We start from the raw sequence: 19,363 nt of genomic DNA, 5'->3' as shown, positions 1-19,363 counted from the left end.
CTGGAACAAGACCTAGCTGTCAAGCCCATGTTGTGGCTGGTGTGCAACAGCCACCACACGTTAAAAAAATCCACGCACAGGCATCTTCCACCTTAAGGATGTAGTTCGGGTGCTTCATTAAAACACCTGTTAACTCATCCTTTTTTTGGCATGGAAGCAAGTCATCCTCGTTTCGAGGAACCGCCTATGATGATGCTGACACCAGTGAGTTCACACTGGGGAGAGGCTGTTCACCTGCTCTGTGTGTCGGAAGGGATTCACTCAGTCATCCTACCTCACTGAACACAGGCGAGTTCACCGTGATAATAGACCGTTTAAATGTTCTGACTGTGAAAAGAACTTCAAAAGGTCACAAGATCTGCGGAACCACCAGCGAGTTCACACTGGGAGAGGCCGATCACCTGCTCAGTGTGTGCGAAGGGATTCACTCGATCATCCCGCCTTCTGATCCAACAGTGAGTTCACATGTGACTGCAGGGGTTGGATTCTGCTGTTAACCACATCCAGGACTGAACCATGTTCATTCTGGCAGTTGGAGTTTGTTTCTGCTGATGTTAATAACTTTTATAGCTGGGCTAGTTTAATATTCTGTTCAAATGGCAAATAAATCAGCTTTCCTTCAAACACGAGATAAGAGGAGACTAATTAATGCCTCTTACTGACTCTTCCATTTTTGGGCATTTTCTCCTTTCTAGCTCTAGACTATTTCAGTTTTGATACCTTCGGTTACTCTCATGGACAAGTCCCAGCTTCCCATACCTTCCAGAGCTTTGGTATCCCGGGACGGTATGGGTAACACGCCCGGGATCACTAAACACAAAACCCAGTCTGTTAATCACTTTCAGTTACTGTACTTTGCATGTGCCCCACAGCCCTTTAGCTGCTTCTTTTAGTGAGTTCCTAGTTCTAGTTAACCCTCCCCTGACAAGCAGAAGCTCACCTTGTGACGCATTCCTTCCACCTGCAGTTCATTGTAAAATCTCGGCAATACCGACAGGCCAAACACTGTTTTATCCACTCAATCTGCCCAAGCACACCGGATACAAAGTGACTAATTCGATAACACCTGGAGGCAAACTCAGCTCTCGGGAGATTTTAAAAGGGCACTGCACAGATACACTGTGCACAGCTCTGGTCTCCGTATCACAAAAAGGCAAGAGAGACAGTGGGGAAAGTGCAACAAAAGATTCACAAGGATGATACCGGAACCAAGAGATTATAATCAGGAAAGGCTGAACAAGCTGGGAGACGGCTGAGGGGTGACCTGATGGAGATCTTTAAGATGTTTTCACTTGTGGGGGAATCCAAAACTAGGGGTCATAAATATAAGATAGTCATTAATAAATCCAATAGGGAACTCGGGAGAAATGTCTTTACGCAGAGAGTGCTACGAATGTGGAGGAGTTGAGGCAAGTAGCATAGATGCATAGTTTAAAGGGAAGCTAGATAAACACAAGAGGGAGAAAGGAATAAAAGGCTATGCTGATAGGGTTAGATGAAGTGGGGTGGGAGGAGGCTTGTGTGGATCATAAACACTGACATAGACCAGTTGGGCCGAATGGCCTGTTTCTGTGCTGTAAATTCTCTGTAATCTCTCCCACCTTCCATGTGTGAATAGAGCATCACGCCTGCAAACCTGTTTAAATTTGCCCTTTCCCGGGGATTTCCCCGAGCATGTGCTGGGGCCCAGTGGGCTTTCACTGCCCCGGGATATTTCCGGGTGTGTCTGCACTGCCCCTGGAATTCCCAAACATTGCCCCCTGGGTGTGGTTTCTTCCCATTGTCCCATTGCTTGTTCCCTTCCCTGTGTTCACCTCCAGCCCTTGAACCTGAATCAGGTGTAAGAAGGACACTCTCTGTATAAAGAGACACCTTGTGTTTTCTCCCACCACTCAAATCCCTCTTATTCCTCAATTCTAACCAGAGAGTATCCGCTGAGTGCTTCCCCCGCACCAATATCCTCTCTCTCTCATGTTGCAATAGTACCTTTAATCAATAAAGATATTCCCCCCATCTCTTACAGTTTCCCTATCCTTTCTAAAGACCTTATAACCTGGAATATGTAACTCTCAACCGTGACCAGCTTGCAGCCATGTCTCAGTAATGGCCACCATGTTGTACCCTCTACGCTGTGTTTGAGCCTCCAATTCACACCATTTATTTCTTGTACTCTGTCGTTAGTATATAAAACTCTATTTGGGCAAGAGACCCTAACCTGTCCCTCTGCCCTGAAGCTGTCTTTCTCTCTCCGTTTAACTTAACACCTTTCTTATTTGTCACCCATACTGCAACTGCTTCAGTTATTGTAGTATTCCCTTCACCCGGAGAATCTATATCACGGTTTGTGAGTGAACTCTGCTCTTATCCCTTTTTTATATTTAAACTATGATTTCTAGTAGTGTAAAGTCCTTTTACCTTCCTAATTACCCTTTCCGCTCGGATCTTGGTCCCAGCCTGTCCCAACGATACAGCTCCCTCCTGTTCCAGTACTGGTGCCAGTCTCATAAGAAGTAGGAGCAGGAGTCAGCCACTTGGCTCCTCGAGCCTGCTCCGCCATTCAATAAGATCATGGCTGATCTGATCCTGGCCTCAACTCCACTTCCCCACCCGCTCCTCATAACCCTTCACTCCCTTATCTTTCAAAAATCTGTCTATTTCCACCTTAAATACATTCAATGATCCAGCCTCCACAGCTCTCTGGGGCAGAGAATTCCAAAGCTTCATGACCCTCAGAGAAGGAATTCCTCCTTATTTCCCTTTTAAATGAGCGACCCCTTATTCTGAAACTATGCCCCCTAGTGCTCGATTCCCCCACGAGGGGAAACATCCTCTCTGTATCTACCCTGTCAAGCCCTCTCAGAATCTTATACGTTTTAAAAAGATCACCTCTCATTCTTCTCAACTCCAATGCATATAGGCTGAACCTGCTCAACCTTTCTTCATATGACAACCCCTTCATCTCAGGAATCAACCTCGCTAACCTTCTCTGAACTGCCTCCAAGTATATCCCTCCTTAAATAAGGAGACCAAAACTGTACGCAGTATTATCGGTGTGGTCTTACAGTTGTAGCAGGACTTCCCTACTTTTATACTCCATCCCCTTGCAATAAAGGCCAACATTCCATTTGCCTTCCTGATCACTTGCTGTACCTGGGAGTGTTGGATGGGACAGTGTAGAGGGTGCTTTACTCTGTATCTAACTCATGTTGTGCCTGGCCTGGGAATGTCTGGTGGAACCCCCGAGAGTGCTTCACTGGGCTGTTTAGAGAGAGATTTACCCTTTATCTAAATTATGCTGTACCTGCCCTGGGAGTGTTTGTTGGGACAGTGTAGAGGGAGCTTTACTCTGTACCTAACCCATGCTGTACCTGCCCTAGGAGTGTTTGTTGGGACAGTGTAAAGGGAGCTTTACTCTGCAACTAACCCATGCTGTACCTGCCCTAGGAGTGTTTGATGGGACAGTGTAGAGGGAGCTTTACTCTGTAACTAACCCATGCTGTACCTGCCCTAGGAGTGTTTGTTGGGACAGTGTAGAGGGAGCTTTACTCTGCAACTAACCCATGCTGTACCTGCCCTAGGAGTGTTTGATGGGACAGTGTAGAGGGAGCTTTACTCTGCAACTAACCCATGCTGTACCTGCCATAGGAGTGTTTGATGGGACAGTGGAGAGGGAGCTTTACTCTGTATCTAACCCACGCTGTAACTGGCATCTAGGAAGGCGCTGAACACCTCGAGTTTCTTCGCCGAGAGCAAGCTGAAGCCAAGCGTTGACAGTGGAAGGAGTGCAGGGCAACCCAGGCACCCCACCCACCCATTCTTCAACCACCCTCTGCCCCATCTGTGACAGGGACTGTAGGTCCCGCATTGGACGCTTCAGTCACCTGAGAACTCATTTTTAGTGTGGAAGCAGTTCATCCTCGACTCCGAGGGACTGCCTGTGATGATGACATGATGATCTAACCCGTGCTGTACCTGCCCTTGGTCTGTTTACGGGCAATGTAGAGGGAGATTTAGTCTGTATCTAACCCGTGCTGTACCTGCCCTAGGATTGTTTAATGGGCAATATAGAGGGAGATTTACTGTGAATCTAATTTGTGCTGTCATCATCATCATCATGGGCAGTCCCTCAGAATCGAGGACGACTTGCTTCCACTCTTAGCATGGGTTCTTAGGTGGCTGTACAGTCCAATACGAGGACCACAGTCTCTGTCACAGGCGGGACAGACAGTGGTTGAGGGGAAGAGTGGGCAGGGAGCCTGGTTTGCCGCACACTCTTTCCGCTGCCTGCGCTTGGTTTCTGCATGCTCTCGGCTACGAAACTTGAGGAGCTCAGCGCCCTCCCGGATGCACTTCCTCCACTTCGGGTGGTCTTTAGCCAGGGAAACCCAGGTGTCAGTGGGGATGTCGCACTTTATCAGGGAGGCTTTGAGGGTGTCCTTGTAACCTTTCCTCTGCCCGCCATTGGTTCGTTTGCCGTGGACGAGTTCCGGGTAGAGCGCTTGCTTTGGGAATCTCGTGTCTAGCATAGAAACATAGAAAATAGGTGCAGGAGTAGGCCATTCGTCCCTTCCAGCCTGCACCGCCATTCAATGAGTTCATGGCTGAACATGCAACTTCAGTACCCCATTCCTGCCTTCTCGCCATACCCCTTGATCCCCCTAGTAGTAAGGACTTCATCTAACTCCCTTTTGAATATATTTAGTGAATTGGCCTCAACAACTTTCTGTGGTAGAGAATTCCACAGGTTCACCACTCTCTGGGTGAAGAAGTTTCTCCTCATCTCGGTCCTAAATGGCTTACCCCTTATCCTTAGACTGTGACCCCTGGTTCTGGACTTCCCCCATTGGGAACATTCTTCCTGCATCTAACCTGTCTAAACCCATCAGAATTTTAAACGTTTCTATGAGGTTCCCTCTCATTCTTCTGAACTCCAGTGAATACAAGCCCAGTTGATCCAGTCTTTCTTGATAGGTCAGTCCCACCATCCCGGGAATCAGTTTGGTGAATCTTCACTGCACTCCCTCAATAGCAAGAATGTCCTTCCTCAGGTTAGGAGACCAAAACTGTACACAATACTCCAGGTGTGGCCTCCCCAAGGCCCTGTACAACTGGAGCAACACCCCCCTGCCCCTGTACTCAAGTCCCCTCGCTATGAAGGCCAACATGCCATTTGCTTTCTTAACCGCCTGCTGTACCTGCATGCCAACCTTCAATGACTGATGTACCATGACACTCGGGTCTCGTTGCACCTCCCCTTTTCCTAATCTGTCACAATTCAGGTAATAGTCTGTCTCTCTGTTTTTACCACCAAAGTGGATAACCTCACATTTATCCACATTATACTTCATCTGCCATGGATTTGCCCACTCACCTAACCTATCCAAGTTGCTCTGCAGCCTCAAAGCATCCTCCTCGCAGCTCACACTGCCACCCAACTTAGTGTCATCCGCAAATTTGGAGATACTACATTTAATCCCCTCGTCTAAATCATTAATGTACAGTGTAAACAGCTGGGGCCCCAGCACAGAACCTTGCGGTACCCCACTAGTCACTGCCTGCCATTCTGAAACGTCCCCATTTACTCCTACTCTTTTCTTCCTGTCTGACAACCAGTTCTCAATCCATGTCAGCACACTACCCCCAATCCCATGTGCTTTAACTTTGCACATTAATCTCTTGTGTGGGACCTTGTCGAAAGCCTTCTGAAAGTCCAAATATACCACATCCACGGGTTCTCCCTTGTCCACTCTACTTGAAACATCCTCAAAAAATTCCAGAAGATTTGTCAAGCATGATTTCCCTTTCACAAATCCATGCTGACTTGGACCTATCATGTCACCTCTTTCCAAATGCACTGCTATGACATCCTTAATAATTGATTCCATCATTTTACCCACTACCGATGTCAGGCTGACCGGTCTATAATTCCCTGTTTTGTCTCTCCCTCCTTTTTTAAAAAGTGGGGTTACATGCGAACTAGGTGGCCTGCCCAGCGGAGCTAATCAAGTGTGGTCAGTGCTTCGATGCTGGGGATGTTGACCTGGACGAGGACGCTAATGTTTGTGCGTCTGTCCTCCCAGGGGATTTGTAGGATCTTGGAGACATCGTTGGTGGTATATCTCCAGCCACTTGAGGTGTCTACTGTACATGGTCCACGTCTCTGAGCCATACAGGAGGGCGGGTATTACTACGACCCTGTAGACCATGAGCTTGGTGACAGTTTTGAGGGCCTGGTCTTCAAACACTCTTTTCCTCAGGCGGCCGAAGGCTGTACTGGAGGCGGTGCTGGATCTCGTCGTCAATGCCTGCTCTTGTTGATAGGAGACTCCCGAGATAAGGGACGTTGTCCAGGGCCGCGCCGTAGATCTTGATGTCTGGGGGGCAGTGCTGTGCGGCGAGGACAGGCTGGTGGAGGATCTTTGTCTTACTGATGTGCTGTACCTGCCTTGGGAATATACAGTGAGACAGCGTAGAGGGAGCTTTAACCTGTAACCCGTGCTGTACCTGCCCTGGGAGTGTTTGATGGGACAGTGTAGAGGGAGCTTTACTCTGTATGTAACCCATGCTGTTACTGACCTGAGACAGTGTAGAGGGAGCCTTACTGTGTATCTAACCTGAGCTGTACCTGCCCTGGGAGTGTTTGATAGGACAGTGTAGAGGGAGCTTTACACTCTATCTAACCCAAGCTGTAACTGGCCCGTGACTCTTTGATGGGACAGTGAAGAGAGAGAAATTACTCTGTATCTAACACATACTTTCCCTGCCCTGGGATTGTTTGAAGGTATAGCGTAGAGGGAGCTTTACTCTGTATCGAACCCGTGCTGTACCTGGCCTGGGAGTGTTTGATGGGTTCGTGTAGAGGGAGATTTACTCTGTATCTAACCCAAGCTGTAACTGGCTCGTGACCCTGTGATGGGACAGTGAGAGAGAGAAATTACTCTGTATCTAACCTGTACTTTCCCTGCCCCTCATAATTTTATACACCTCAATGAGGTCTCCTCTCAGCCTCCTCTGTTCCAAGGAAAACAAATCCAGCCTATCCAATCTGTCCTTATAGCTAAGATTCTCCACTCCCGGCAACATCCTCGTAAATCTCCTCTGTACCCTCTCCAATGCAATCACATTCTTCCTGTAATGCGTTGACCAGAACTGCACGTAGTACTCTAACTGTGGCCTAACCAGTGTTTTATACAGCACAAGTATAAACCCCCTGCTCTTGTATTCTATGTGTCGGCTAATAAAGGTAAGCATTCCGTATTCCTACTTAACCACCTTATCCACCTGGCCTGCTACCTTCAGGGATCTGTGGACATACACTCCAAGGTCACTTTGTTCCTCTACACTTCTCAGTGCCCTACCATTTAAGGTGTATTCCCTTTCCTTGTTAGCCCTCCCCAAATGCATTACCTCGCACTTCTCTGGACTAAATGCCATTTGCCACTGTTCTGCCCACTTGACCAGTTAACATAAGAACATAAGAAATATGAGGAGTAGGCCATTTGGCCCCTCGAGCCTGCTCCACCATTCAATGGTTAATCTGATCATGGACTCAGCTCCACTTCTATGCCCGCTCCCCATATCCCTTTACACCCTTATCGCTCAAAAATCTGTCTATCTCTGCCTTAAAAATATTCAATGACCCAGCCTCCACTGCTCTCTGGGGCAGAGAATTCCACAGATTTACAACCCTCAGAGAAGAAAGTTCTCCTCATCTCAGTTTTAAATGGGCGGCCCCTTATTCTGAGACTATGTCCCCTAGTTTTTGTTTCCCCGATGAGTGGAAATATCCTCTCTGTATCCACCTTGTCGAGCCCCCTCATTATCTTATGTTTCAATAAGATCACCTCTCATTCTTCTGAACTACAATGTGTATAGGCCCAACCTACTCAGCCTATCCTCATAAGTCAACCCCCTCATCTCCAGAATCAACCAATGGGAACCTTCTCTGAACAGCCTCCAATGCAAGTATATCCTTCCTTAAATATAGAAACCAAAACTCTACGCAGTACTCCAGGTGTGGCCTCACCAATACCCTGTACAGTTGTAGCAGGACCTCTCTGCTTTTGAACTCTATACCCCTTGCAATAAAGGCCAACATTCCATTTGCCTTCCTGATTACTTGCTGTACCTGCATACTAACTTTTTGTGTTTCATGCACAAGGATCCCCAGGTCTCTCCGTACTGCAGCACTTTACAATTTTTCTCCATTTAAATTATAATTTGCTTTTCTATTATTTCTGCCGAAGTGGATAACCTCACATTTTCCCACATTATGCTCCATCTGCCAAATTTGTTTGACATCTTAATGAAGAAGAAAGCTGAGTACTGCAGCATCAACCGCACAGCCGATTTTAGTATCTTCTGCAAACTTCTTAATCATACCCCCTATATTCAAATCTCGATCATTAATGTATATCACAAAAAGCAAGCGACCTAGTACAAAGTCCTGCGGAACCCCACTGGAAACATCCTTCCAGTCACAAAAACACCCATAAACCATTACTCTTTGCTTCCTGCCTCTGAGCCAATTTTGGATCCAACTTGCCACTTTGTGCTGGACCCCATGGGCTTTTACTTTTGTGACCAGTCTGCCACGTGGGACCTTATCAAAAGCTTTGCTAAAATCCATATACACTACATCATACACACTGCCCCCATCGACCCTCCTGGTTACCTCCTCGAGGGAGATATACTCTGAATCTGAACCATGCTATACCTGTCCTGGGAGTGATTGATGGGACATTCAAGAAGGAGTTTTACTCTGTACCTAACTTGTACGATACCTGGCCTGGAAGTGTTTGATGGGATAGCTTAGAGGGAGCTTTACTCTGTATCTAATCCGTGCTGTACCTGTCCTGGGAGTGTTTGATGGGACAGTGTAGAGGGGTATGGAGAGAAAGCAGGAACAGGGTACAGAAGGAATGATCAGCCATGATCTTATTGAATGGTGGTGCAGGCTTGAAGGGCCGGTGGCCTACTCCTGCGCCTATTTTCTATGTTTCGATGATGGGGCAGTGTAGACGGAACTTTACACTGTATCTAACCCTTGCCGTACCTGCCCTGGGATTGTTTAAGACAGTGTAGAAGGAGATGTACTTCGTACCTAACCTGTGCTGAACCTGCCCTGGTAATGTTTGACGGGACAGTGTAGAGGGAGAAATTACATTGTATTTAAACCATGCTGTACCGGCCCAGTGACTCTTTGATGGGACAATATAGAGGGAGCTTTATTCTGTATCTAACCCATGCTGTGAAGAAGGCAGGAACTTGCATTTCTATAATGACTTTCCTGCCTTCAGGTCCTCTCAAAGTGCTTTACAATCAATGAAGTACTTTTGACGCGTAGTTACTATTGTAATATAGGAAATGTGGTTCACCAGCCCTGGGTGTGTTTGATGGGACAGTGCAGAGGGGACTTTACTCTGTATCTAACCCGGGCTGTACCTGGCCTGGGAGTTTTTAAATGGAACCACATAGAGGAAGCTTTACTCTGTGTCTAATCCGTGCTGTGAAGAAGGCAGGAACCACCTTCAGGTCCTCTCAAAGTACTTTAGAAACAATGAAGTACTTTTGAAGTGTAGTTACTATTTGCAATGGAGGAAATGTGGTACACCTGCCTGGAGTGTTTGGGACAGGGAGATTTACTCGGCATCTAACCTGTGCTGTAGGGTAGTCCTGACATCAGTAGCCAATGTAACCCCACTATTTAAGAAAGGAGGAAGAGAGAAAATATGGGAACTACAGACCAGTTAGCCTGACATCAGTAGTAGGGAAAATGCTAGAATTTATTATTCAGGATATAGTAACAGGGCACTTAGGAAGTGATAATAGAATTGGGCAGAGTCAACATGGATTTATGAAAGGGAAATCTTATTTGACAAATCTGTGAGCGTTTTCTGAGGTTGTAACTGGTGGAACAGATAAAGGGGGAACCAATGGATGTGGTGTATTTGGAGTTTCAGAAGGCATTCGATAAGGTGCCACACAAGAGATTATGAAACAAAATTAGGGCTCATGGGATTGGACATGGATTTAGGATTGGTTAACGGACAGAAAACAGAAAGTAGGAAGAAACGGGTTATTTTTGGGTTGGCAGGCTTTAACTAGTGGGGTACCAGAAGGATTGGTGCTTGGGCCTCAGCTAATTACAATCTATCTCAATGTTTTGGATGACGGGACCAAATGTAATTTTTCCATGCTTGCTAATGATATAAAGCTAGGTGGGAATGTAAATTGTGAGGAGGATGCAAATAGGCTGCAAGGAGATATAGACAGGCTAAGTGAGTGGACAAGAACATGTAAAATGGAATATAATGTAGGGAAATGTGAAGTTATCCACTTTGGTAGGAAAAATAGAAAAATAATGAGAGATTGGGAAATGTTGGTGTTCAGAGGGACCTGTGTGTCACTGTAAACGAATTACTGAACGGTAACATGCAGGTACAGCAAACAATTAGGAAAGGAAATAGTATGTTGGCCTTTATTACAAGAGGATTTCAGTATGAGAAATAAAAGCAGGAGTGGGCCAATCAGTCCCTCGAGCCTGCTGCGCAATTAAATAAGTTCAGGGCTGATCTTCTACCTCAACACTTTCCTGCACTATCCCCATATCCCTTGATTCCCCGTGTCCAAAGATCTATCGATGTCGGTCTTGAAAATACTCAACAACTGAGCATCTACAGCCCTCTGGGGTAGAGAATTCCAACGATTCGCCACCAACTGAGTTAAGAAGTTTCTCCTCATCTCAGTCCTAAATGGCAGACCCCTTATTCTGAGACTGTGACCCCTGGTTCTAGATTCTCCAGCCAGAGGAAACATCCTCCCTGCATCAACCCTGTCAAGCCCTGGAAGAATTTTGTATGTTTCAATGAGATCACCTCTCATTCTTCTAAACTCTGGAGAATATAGGCCTAATCTATTCAATCGCCCCTCAGAGGACAATCCCCCCATCCCAGGTATCAGTCTGGTGAATCTTCATTGTACTCCCCCTATGCCAAGTATATCCTTCCTTAGGTAAAGAGACCTAAACTATACACAATACTCCAGGTGTGGTCTCACCAGGGCCCTATATAATTGCAATACAAGAGTAAAGATGTCTTTAAGGAGGGGAAACAGTGAGTGTTAAACTGAACCCAGCCAGAGTCAGCACCTCCAGGGAAGGGAGAGGGAGAGGAACCAGTGAGTGTCGAACTGAACCCAACCAGAGTCAGCACCTTCAGGGGAGGAGAGGGAGGGGAACCAGTGAGTGTAGAACTGAACCCAGCCAGAGTCAGCACCTTCAGGGGAGGGAGAGGGAGAGGGAGCAGTGAGTGTAGAACAGAACCCAGACAGAGTCAGCACCTTCAGGGGAGGAGAACCAGTGAGTATAGAACTGAACCCAGCCAGGGGTATGTTGGCCTTTATTACAAAAGGATTTGAGTACAAGAGTAAGGACATCTTATTGCAATTATATCGGGCCCTGTTGAGACCGCACCTGGAGTATTGTGTACAGTTTTGGTCTCCTTACCCAAGGAAGGATAAACTTGCCACAGAGGGAGTGCAATGAAGGTTCACCAGACTGATTCCTGGGATGGGGAGGTTATCCTATGAGGATTGAGCAGACTAGGCCTATATACTCTGGATTTAAGAATGAATGAGAGGCGAGAGGCAATGACAACATTCCATGAACGAATAAAAGAAAAAGAATGTGTGAGCGAGGTGTTTAAATTTGATCAAGGACACCTGCCAAATTATTAGAGACACTCCCTGTCCTTCAGGACCTGTGTCCAGGGGAGAAGCTGATGGTTTATCTGATCAGCTTTGGGTTAAATGTTGTGCTCATCGAGCTGAGCACCCTGTGCCAGCATCAAACACTCTCCAGTCGGACACAGCACGGGTTAAATACAGAGTGAACCCATCGGTCTCTTCCCGACACAGATACTGAGGGACAGGGAGTGTCCGGGAGAATTACATTTCTCACTCAATAAGGTATAAATTGATCCTGTACCTCTCCCCATTAATCCTGGGCTTCACACGGGTCGAATCCTGCTCCTGTTTCTCTTCCTGTAACAGCACTGAGCTCAACCCAGCCCATAATGAGCAGGGCTCAGGGAGGTTAGCTGCTCGGCACTGCCATGGTGTTATAAAGCAGGGCCATTCAGCCCAGCGGGTCCTCTCCTTGTCCCTTTAAAGGTGGAGAGGTGAGACATCCTGTCTCAACACACATCCCCTTGTTCATACTGAGAATCCCCGGGGAAGGGCCAGGGCCCAGAGTGTGGAACACAACCAAGGGGGAAAGGGGAGGAGCGAAGGGGAGGTAAATCAAGGAGTAGGGACTGAGGGCCACCAAGCTTCAGTTTTAGAGCCTGTAGACCTCAGGAGGGGAAGACCGAGTTCAGTAGTTTTATGATCCAAGGAGAGAATAAGGAGCAGATGGGGGGACTGGTGTGGATTCCAGCATAGTGAGGATGTAGGGGGAAGGAGATTGTGTCGGGCCATGTATTCGGGTGTCGGAGGGACAAGAGAGGAAAGGTCAGAGGAGCAATTACTGCAGCAGTGTCCATAAATAGTGAGAGAGAAGGTGGGGGTTAGAGTGGACCATGGACAGTCTGTTTGCTGTGACCAGCTTTCCTTCTGTTAAAAATAGCCTCCTGTAGCCCAGTGACACAGACAGCCCATTAAACTCCACCAATGTCCTTTGGTCTGGTGAGGTGTACCTTTGTGAAACATGGGCTGTTGTTAAAGCTGCTGATTCTGACTCGCTCGCTGAGAAATAAGCTGCAGAACAGCCGACACCGTCAGCTTTCAGGAGACGTTTCACTTTGGAGATTGGATTGACCATTGAGTTTGACTAAATTGATAATAAAGTAACAATGCTGCTTTGCCCCGTGACAATAACAGATTAAATACAGTATTACAGGGACTCATTACCCTGGATGGTTGAAGTGGCCCATGTGATATAATACAATTTTCTGTCCTGTCAGATTTGGACATCTTGTAGATCCATCCTTTAAAAAGTTGTGGAAACTCAGTTCTCAGATAGATTCCACACAGTTTGTAACAAATGCCCAATCAGCTCATCTTATTCTCGAGACATCAAGGACCCGACACACTGCATGTGTGGGACACAAAGCTCATTTATTTTACGTTGATACGGATTAAACTCCAGCCCAGTTATAGGGTTACTAACAGCAGCATTAGCAAGCCTCAACAACCAGAATGAACATGGTTCAGTCCTGGATATGATTAACAGCAACAATAACAGCAGAATCCAACCCCTGTACTCACTTGTGAACTCGCTGGTGCCTCAGCAGGTTGGATAAATTAGTGAATCTCTTTGCACACTTGGGGCAGGTGAACGGCTCCCCAGTGTGAATTCGTTGGTGTGTCAGCAGATCCTTTGTGATTTTAAAGCACTTCTCAACATCAGAACATTTAAACGGTCTCTTTTCAGTGTGAACAAGCTGGAGTGTCCTGACTTTGGATGAATGAGTGAATCTCATCCCACACACGAAGCCTGAGAATGGCCTTTTCCCAGTGTGAACTCGTTGTGTGTCAGCAGGTTAGATGAACGAGTGAATCCTTCCCACATACAGAGTAGGTGAACGACCTCTCCCTGGTGTGCACTTGCTGGTGTTTCAATAGGTTTGACGAGTGAGCAAATGTCTTTGCAGTGAGAGCTCCTAAACAATCTCTCCGGAGTGTGAACTCGCTGGTGTGCCAGCAGGTGGTTGGATTGACAATATCCCTTCCCACACACTGCACAGGCGAACAGTCTCTTACTAGCATGAATTTGCTGGTGTTTCAGCAGGTTCGATGATTCTTTGAAAGTCTTTAGACAGTGAGAGCAACTGAATGGTCTCTCCCCGGTGTGAAGGTGTCGATGAGTTTCCAGCACACGGGTAATTGAATCTCTTCCCACAGTCCCCACATTTCTACGGTTTCTCCATGGTGCGGGTGTCCTTGTGTCTCTCCAGTTTGGATGATCAGTCGAAGCCTCGTCCACACACAGAACATGTGTACGTCCCTCCCCACTGTGAATGGTGCGATGTTTTTCAGGCTGTGTAACTGGTTAAAGCTCTTTCCACAGAAACACTCTCACTCAGGTGTGTGTGTGTCTCGGTGCTTTTCCAGTCACACTGAAGTTTGAAATCTTTTCCCATAGACAGAACAGACAAACATTTCTCCTTCCACATTGAAAGGCCGATGATATTGGGTCCCTGATGAATGGAGTGAGTGTGTCAGACCGGGATGTGATGTTGGGTGTGAGTTTGCAGCCTGTAAATGCTGCCCCCCTTCTCTCACAGCCTGGAACAGCAGTTTACAAAAGCCCTGACTGTGAGTCCAGGATAGAAATTCACAACATTCTCTCCTCCTGGTTCCTGGCCCAGGGAAAGGCCGCGCATGCGCCCTGCTGCCCCCTCAGCCTCCCAAGATGGCGGCCGTCCCCCCCGGGCCTGTCACCGGGAGAAAGACCCGCAGCTGCCACCCGGGGGCCCCGCTCGGTGAAAGGCCGGAGCCGCAGGTTCTTGTTCGGGGCCTGAGACCCGCACACGGTGTGTGTTAAGGCCGAGGCCGAGGCCTCCCGGGATTTATTAACCCTCTCCCTCCACCCACCGAACTCTCACCCGCTGTCGACGCTCCGCCTCTCGCAATTCGCGCATGCTCAGCTCACACTGCCCGAGTGATTGACGGAAGCTCCCGACGAATAGAAAGAGCGAGGGCGTGGCTGGAGGACCGTGCGGGCGGTTGGTCCTCCAACCAATCAGAGTGCGAGGGGCGGGCCTTGCAGCACCTAGTGGGCGGGGCTGAGCCCGGGTCTCCCTCATTGGCTGAAACTCTGCCCCATTGTTAAAGCTGATTTCTCTCACACTCCAGGAGGAAACGGGACCTTCCTGTTGTGGCTAGTTCAACCTGACTGCCTGCCTCTCTTCCGCTCTTACATCCGGTCCAGGGTGTCCTTGGAGATGGAGCACGCGGTGTCCACCGGTACGCTCGCGGCCTTCCGCGAGAGGTGGGCACCGGAGGGACTGGAGTGCATCATCACGCCCGGCAACCAAATTTTAATTTGATTTTACGTTTTTAAGTTTAATTTGTTTTAATTGCCGGTGCTTTTAGTGTCCCCCTTCCCTTTTATAGGGGGCACTGGGGAAAATTGTGATTTTAGTGCCCAAAAAAAAAACCAAAAAAAGAAAGAAAAAAAAAAAAAGGGGGGGGGAAAAAAAAGGGCCTTGTAAATGTCTGGAGTGTCACCCAGGTCGGGTGGCACCGTTTAATGTTTTATGTTTTGCAGGTAAACTCAAAAGAGTTTCCTGTTGTGGCTAGGAGTGCATCATCACGCCCGGCAACCAAATTTTAATTTGATTTTACGTTTTAAAGTTTAATTTGTTTTAATTGCCGGTGCTTTTAGTGTCCCCCTCCTCTTTTATAGGGGGCACTGGAAAAAAAAAATGTGATTTTAGTGCCCAAAAAAAAACCAAAAAAAGAAAAACACAAAAAAAAAACACAAAAAAGGAAAAAAAGGGCCTTGTAAATGTCTGGTGTGTCATCCAGGTCGGGTGGCACGGATTAATGTTTTATGTTTTCAGATAAACTCCAAAAAGAGTTTCCTGTTGTGGCTATAAACAGATGGAACCCTGTGAGCTGGAGCAAACATTGCAGCATTTGGTAGTGAAATGGATTCATTCAGGACAGACAGCAGGGATTATTGCAGGAAATAACACAATGCAGTGAGAAAGGAAATGCCTTGTCTTATTAACTAGTAGGTTTGAGATTTCGGTGTTAGAACCTTTAATACCTTATTAAGAAATAGAAAATGAGCAGATTCTCGGTCCTCTACCGTACCTTATATTGATCCATCAATCAGAGTAAACATGCAAATCCCGCGTGTCCACAATAACTGACACGAGGTCAGCCCGCTGGATGGAACCTCGGGTGCCCTGAGCTAGATCTCCAATGTCTCCAGTCTCAACTATCCCCTTACATCAGTCATAGAAACATAGAAAATAGGTGCAGGAGTAGGCCATTCGTCCTTTCAAGCCTGCACCACCATTCAATAAGATCATGGCTGATCATTCACCTCAGTACCCCTTTCCTGCTTTCTCTCCATACCCCTTGATCCCTTTAGCTGTAAGAACCATATCCAACTCCATCTTGAATATATCTAACAAACTGGCATCAACAACTCTCTGCGGAAGAGAATTCCACAGGTTAACAATTCTCTGAGTGAAGAAGTTTCTCCTCATCTCAGTCCTAAATGGCTTACCCCTTATCCTTAGACTGTGACCCCTGGTTCTGGGCTCCCCCAACATCAGGAACATTCTTCCTGCATCTAACCTCTCCAGTCCCGTCAGAATTTTATATGTTTCTATGATATCCCCTCTCATTCTTCTAAACTCCAGTGAATACAGGCCCAGTCGATCCAGTCTCTCCTCATATGTCAGTCCTGCCATCCCGGGAATAAGTCTGGTGAAGCTTCGCTGCACTCCCTCAATAGCAAGAACGTCTTTCCTCAGATTAGGAGACCAAAACTGAACACAATATTCCAGGTAAGGCCTCACCAAGGCCCTGTACAACTGCAGTAAGACCTCCCTGCTCCTATACTCAAATCCCCTGGTTATGAAGGCCAACGTGCCATTTGCCTTCTTCACCGCCTGCTGTACCTGCATGCCAACTTTCAATGACTGATGTACCATGACACCCAGGTCTCGTTGCACCTCCCCTTTTCCTAATCTGCCACCATTCAGATAATATTCTGTCTTCCTGTTTTTACCACCAAAGTGGATAACCTCACATTTATCCACATTATACTGTATATGCCATGCATTTGCCCACTCACCTAACTTGTCCAAGTCATCCTGCAGCCTCTTAGCACCTTCCTCACAGCTCACACCGCCACCCAGTTTAGTGATATTACTCTCAATTCCTTCATCTAAATCATTGATATATATTTTAAATAGCTGGGGTCCCAGCACTGAGCCCTGCAGCACTCCACTACTCACTGCCTGCCATTCTGAAAAGGACCGGTTTATCCCGACTCTCTGCTTCCTGCCTGCCAGCCAGTTCTCTATACACGTCAATAAATTACCCCCAATATCATGTGCTTTAATTTTGCACACCAATCTCTTGTGTGGGACCTTGTCAAAAGCCTTTTGAAAGTCCAAATACACCACATCCACTGGTTCTCCCTTGTCCACTCTACTAGTTACATTCTCAAAAAATTCTAGAAGATTTGTCAAGCATGATTTCCTCTTCATAAATCCATGCTGTCTTGGACCAATCCTGTCACTGCTTTCCAAATGCGCTGCTATTTCATCTTTATCAATTGATTCCAACATTTTCCCCAGTACTGATGTCAGGCTAACCGGTCTATAATACCCCATTTTCTCTCTCCCTCCTTTCTTACATTAGCTACCCTCCAGTTTATAGGAACTGATCCAGAGTCGATAGATTGTTGGAAAATGATCACCAATGCATCCACTATTTCTAGGGCCACTTCCTGAAGTACTCTGGAATGCAGACTATCTGGCCCTGGGGATATATCGGCCTTCAATCGCATCAATTTCCCTAACACAATTTCCCACCTAATAAGGATTTCCTTCAGTTCCTCCTTCTCGCTAGACCCTCGATCCCCTAGTATTTCCAGAACATTATGTGTCTTCCTTCATGAAGATAGAACCAAAGTATTTGTTCAATTGGTCTGCCATTTCTTTGTTACCCATTATAAATTCAACTGATTCTGACTGCAAGTGACCTACGTTTGTCTTCACTAATCTTTTTTTCTTCACATATCTATAGCAGCTTTTGCAGTCAGTGTTTATGTTCCCAGCAAGCTTCCTCTCATACTCTATTTCCCCCCTCCTAATTAAACCCTTTGTCCTCCTCTGCTGAATTCTAAATTTCTCCCAGTCCTCGGGTTTGCTGCTTCTTCTGGCTAATTTATATGCCTCTTCCTTGGATTTAACACTATCCCTAATTTCCCTTGTTAGCCACGGTTGAGCCACCTTCCCAGTTTTATTTTTACTCCAGACAGGGATGTACAATTGTTGAAGTTCATCCATGTGATCTTTAAATCTTTGCCATTGCCTATCTACTGTCAACCCTTTTAGTATCATTCGCCACTCTATTCTAGCCAATTCACATCTCATGCCATCGAAGTTACCTTTCCTTAAGTTCAGGACCCTAGTCTCTGAATGAACTGTGTCACTTTCCATCTTAATTATGAATTCTACCATATTATGGTCACTCTTCCCCAAGGGGCCTCACACAACAAGATTGCTAATTAGTCTCCCCTCACTTTTATACCCTGCAGTGATCCGTCTCTGGCACCAGTCTCTTCTTTGTCTTCTGGGTTTGGGCAGGAAGTGAGGAAAAGACAGCAGGAATTTCTCCAATCTGTGCTTTACAAGGAAACTTTCTCTGGATCCCAGCAGTTACTTTTCTTCAGAAATTTTCTCAATGTTGCTAAACTACCTGCTTACTGATAATTATGCTATTCCTTATAATTTCAAAATTAGAGGTATAAATATCACAAATTATAATCTAATCTATTCTATTACTCACTGCTTTAAGCTTATATTGTGGTTAGTAACAGACAAACCCTGTTCTTTTCCCTGATCTGATTAGAGCTTCCAACTACCCGGTTCAGTGACTGGAATGTCTTATTAGCTGTGGCGACCTGTCTGCAGTGAAGTGCCTGTTTGAGTTTCTAACTCAGGCTAAACTTCTCTTTCCCATAATACATATTATGTTAGACATTTTAAGTCAATGTGTTTTAGCCATGCAATGTTAATATCTCTAAAACCTCCAAGGGTTCATGTACACAACCTATAAAAGTGCAAGGGTAAGTTGAGAAAGTGGTTAAAAAGCACGTGATCCTAGGTAATATAAATAGGAGTGCAGAGTACAAAAGGGCAGAGATCATGTAAACCTGTACAAATCATTGGTTAGGCTGCAGTTAAAATATTGTGTCAAGTTTTGGGGATCTTACACCAGGAAGGATGTCAAGGCCATGGAGAGGGTGCAGAGAGATTCACTGAGATGATACCAGGGACAAGAGCCTTTAGTTATCAGGGGAGATTGGAGAAACTGGGGCTCTTTTCATTAGAACAAAAGGGAATTGGAGATCTGATGGAAGTGTTCAGAATGTGATCAAGTAAATGAGGAAAAACTATTTCCACCAGTCGGTGAGTCAGTAACTCGAGGGCATCAAATTCAAATCATCACCAAAAGGCTCAGACTCAGGGAGGAACTATCGAGCACACTGTACAACAATGTTCGGGACACTCACTGTCCCTCCGGATCTGTGTCGGGGAGGAACTGATGGGTTCCTCTTATCTTTGGGATTTTAGTGCCAGGTATTCTGAGCACCGAGTGTCTGCCATAA

The 19,363-nt window shown here is 46.4% G+C and overlaps 1 pseudogene; it reads right to left on the bottom strand.

The window, feature by feature from the left end:
- The window catches only part of LOC139273616 (zinc finger protein 850-like), a 170,773-nt pseudogene extending 156,143 nt beyond the window's left edge, over positions 1-14,630 (bottom strand).
- Between the last annotated feature and the right edge of the window lie 4,733 nt (positions 14,631-19,363).

Source organism: Pristiophorus japonicus, chromosome 9 (assembly GCF_044704955.1).
Source record: "Pristiophorus japonicus isolate sPriJap1 chromosome 9, sPriJap1.hap1, whole genome shotgun sequence".
Taxonomy (NCBI): Eukaryota; Metazoa; Chordata; class Chondrichthyes; family Pristiophoridae; genus Pristiophorus; species Pristiophorus japonicus.
Note: the sequence above shows the minus strand (reverse complement) of the source record. Positions and strands in the feature narration are given on the sequence as shown.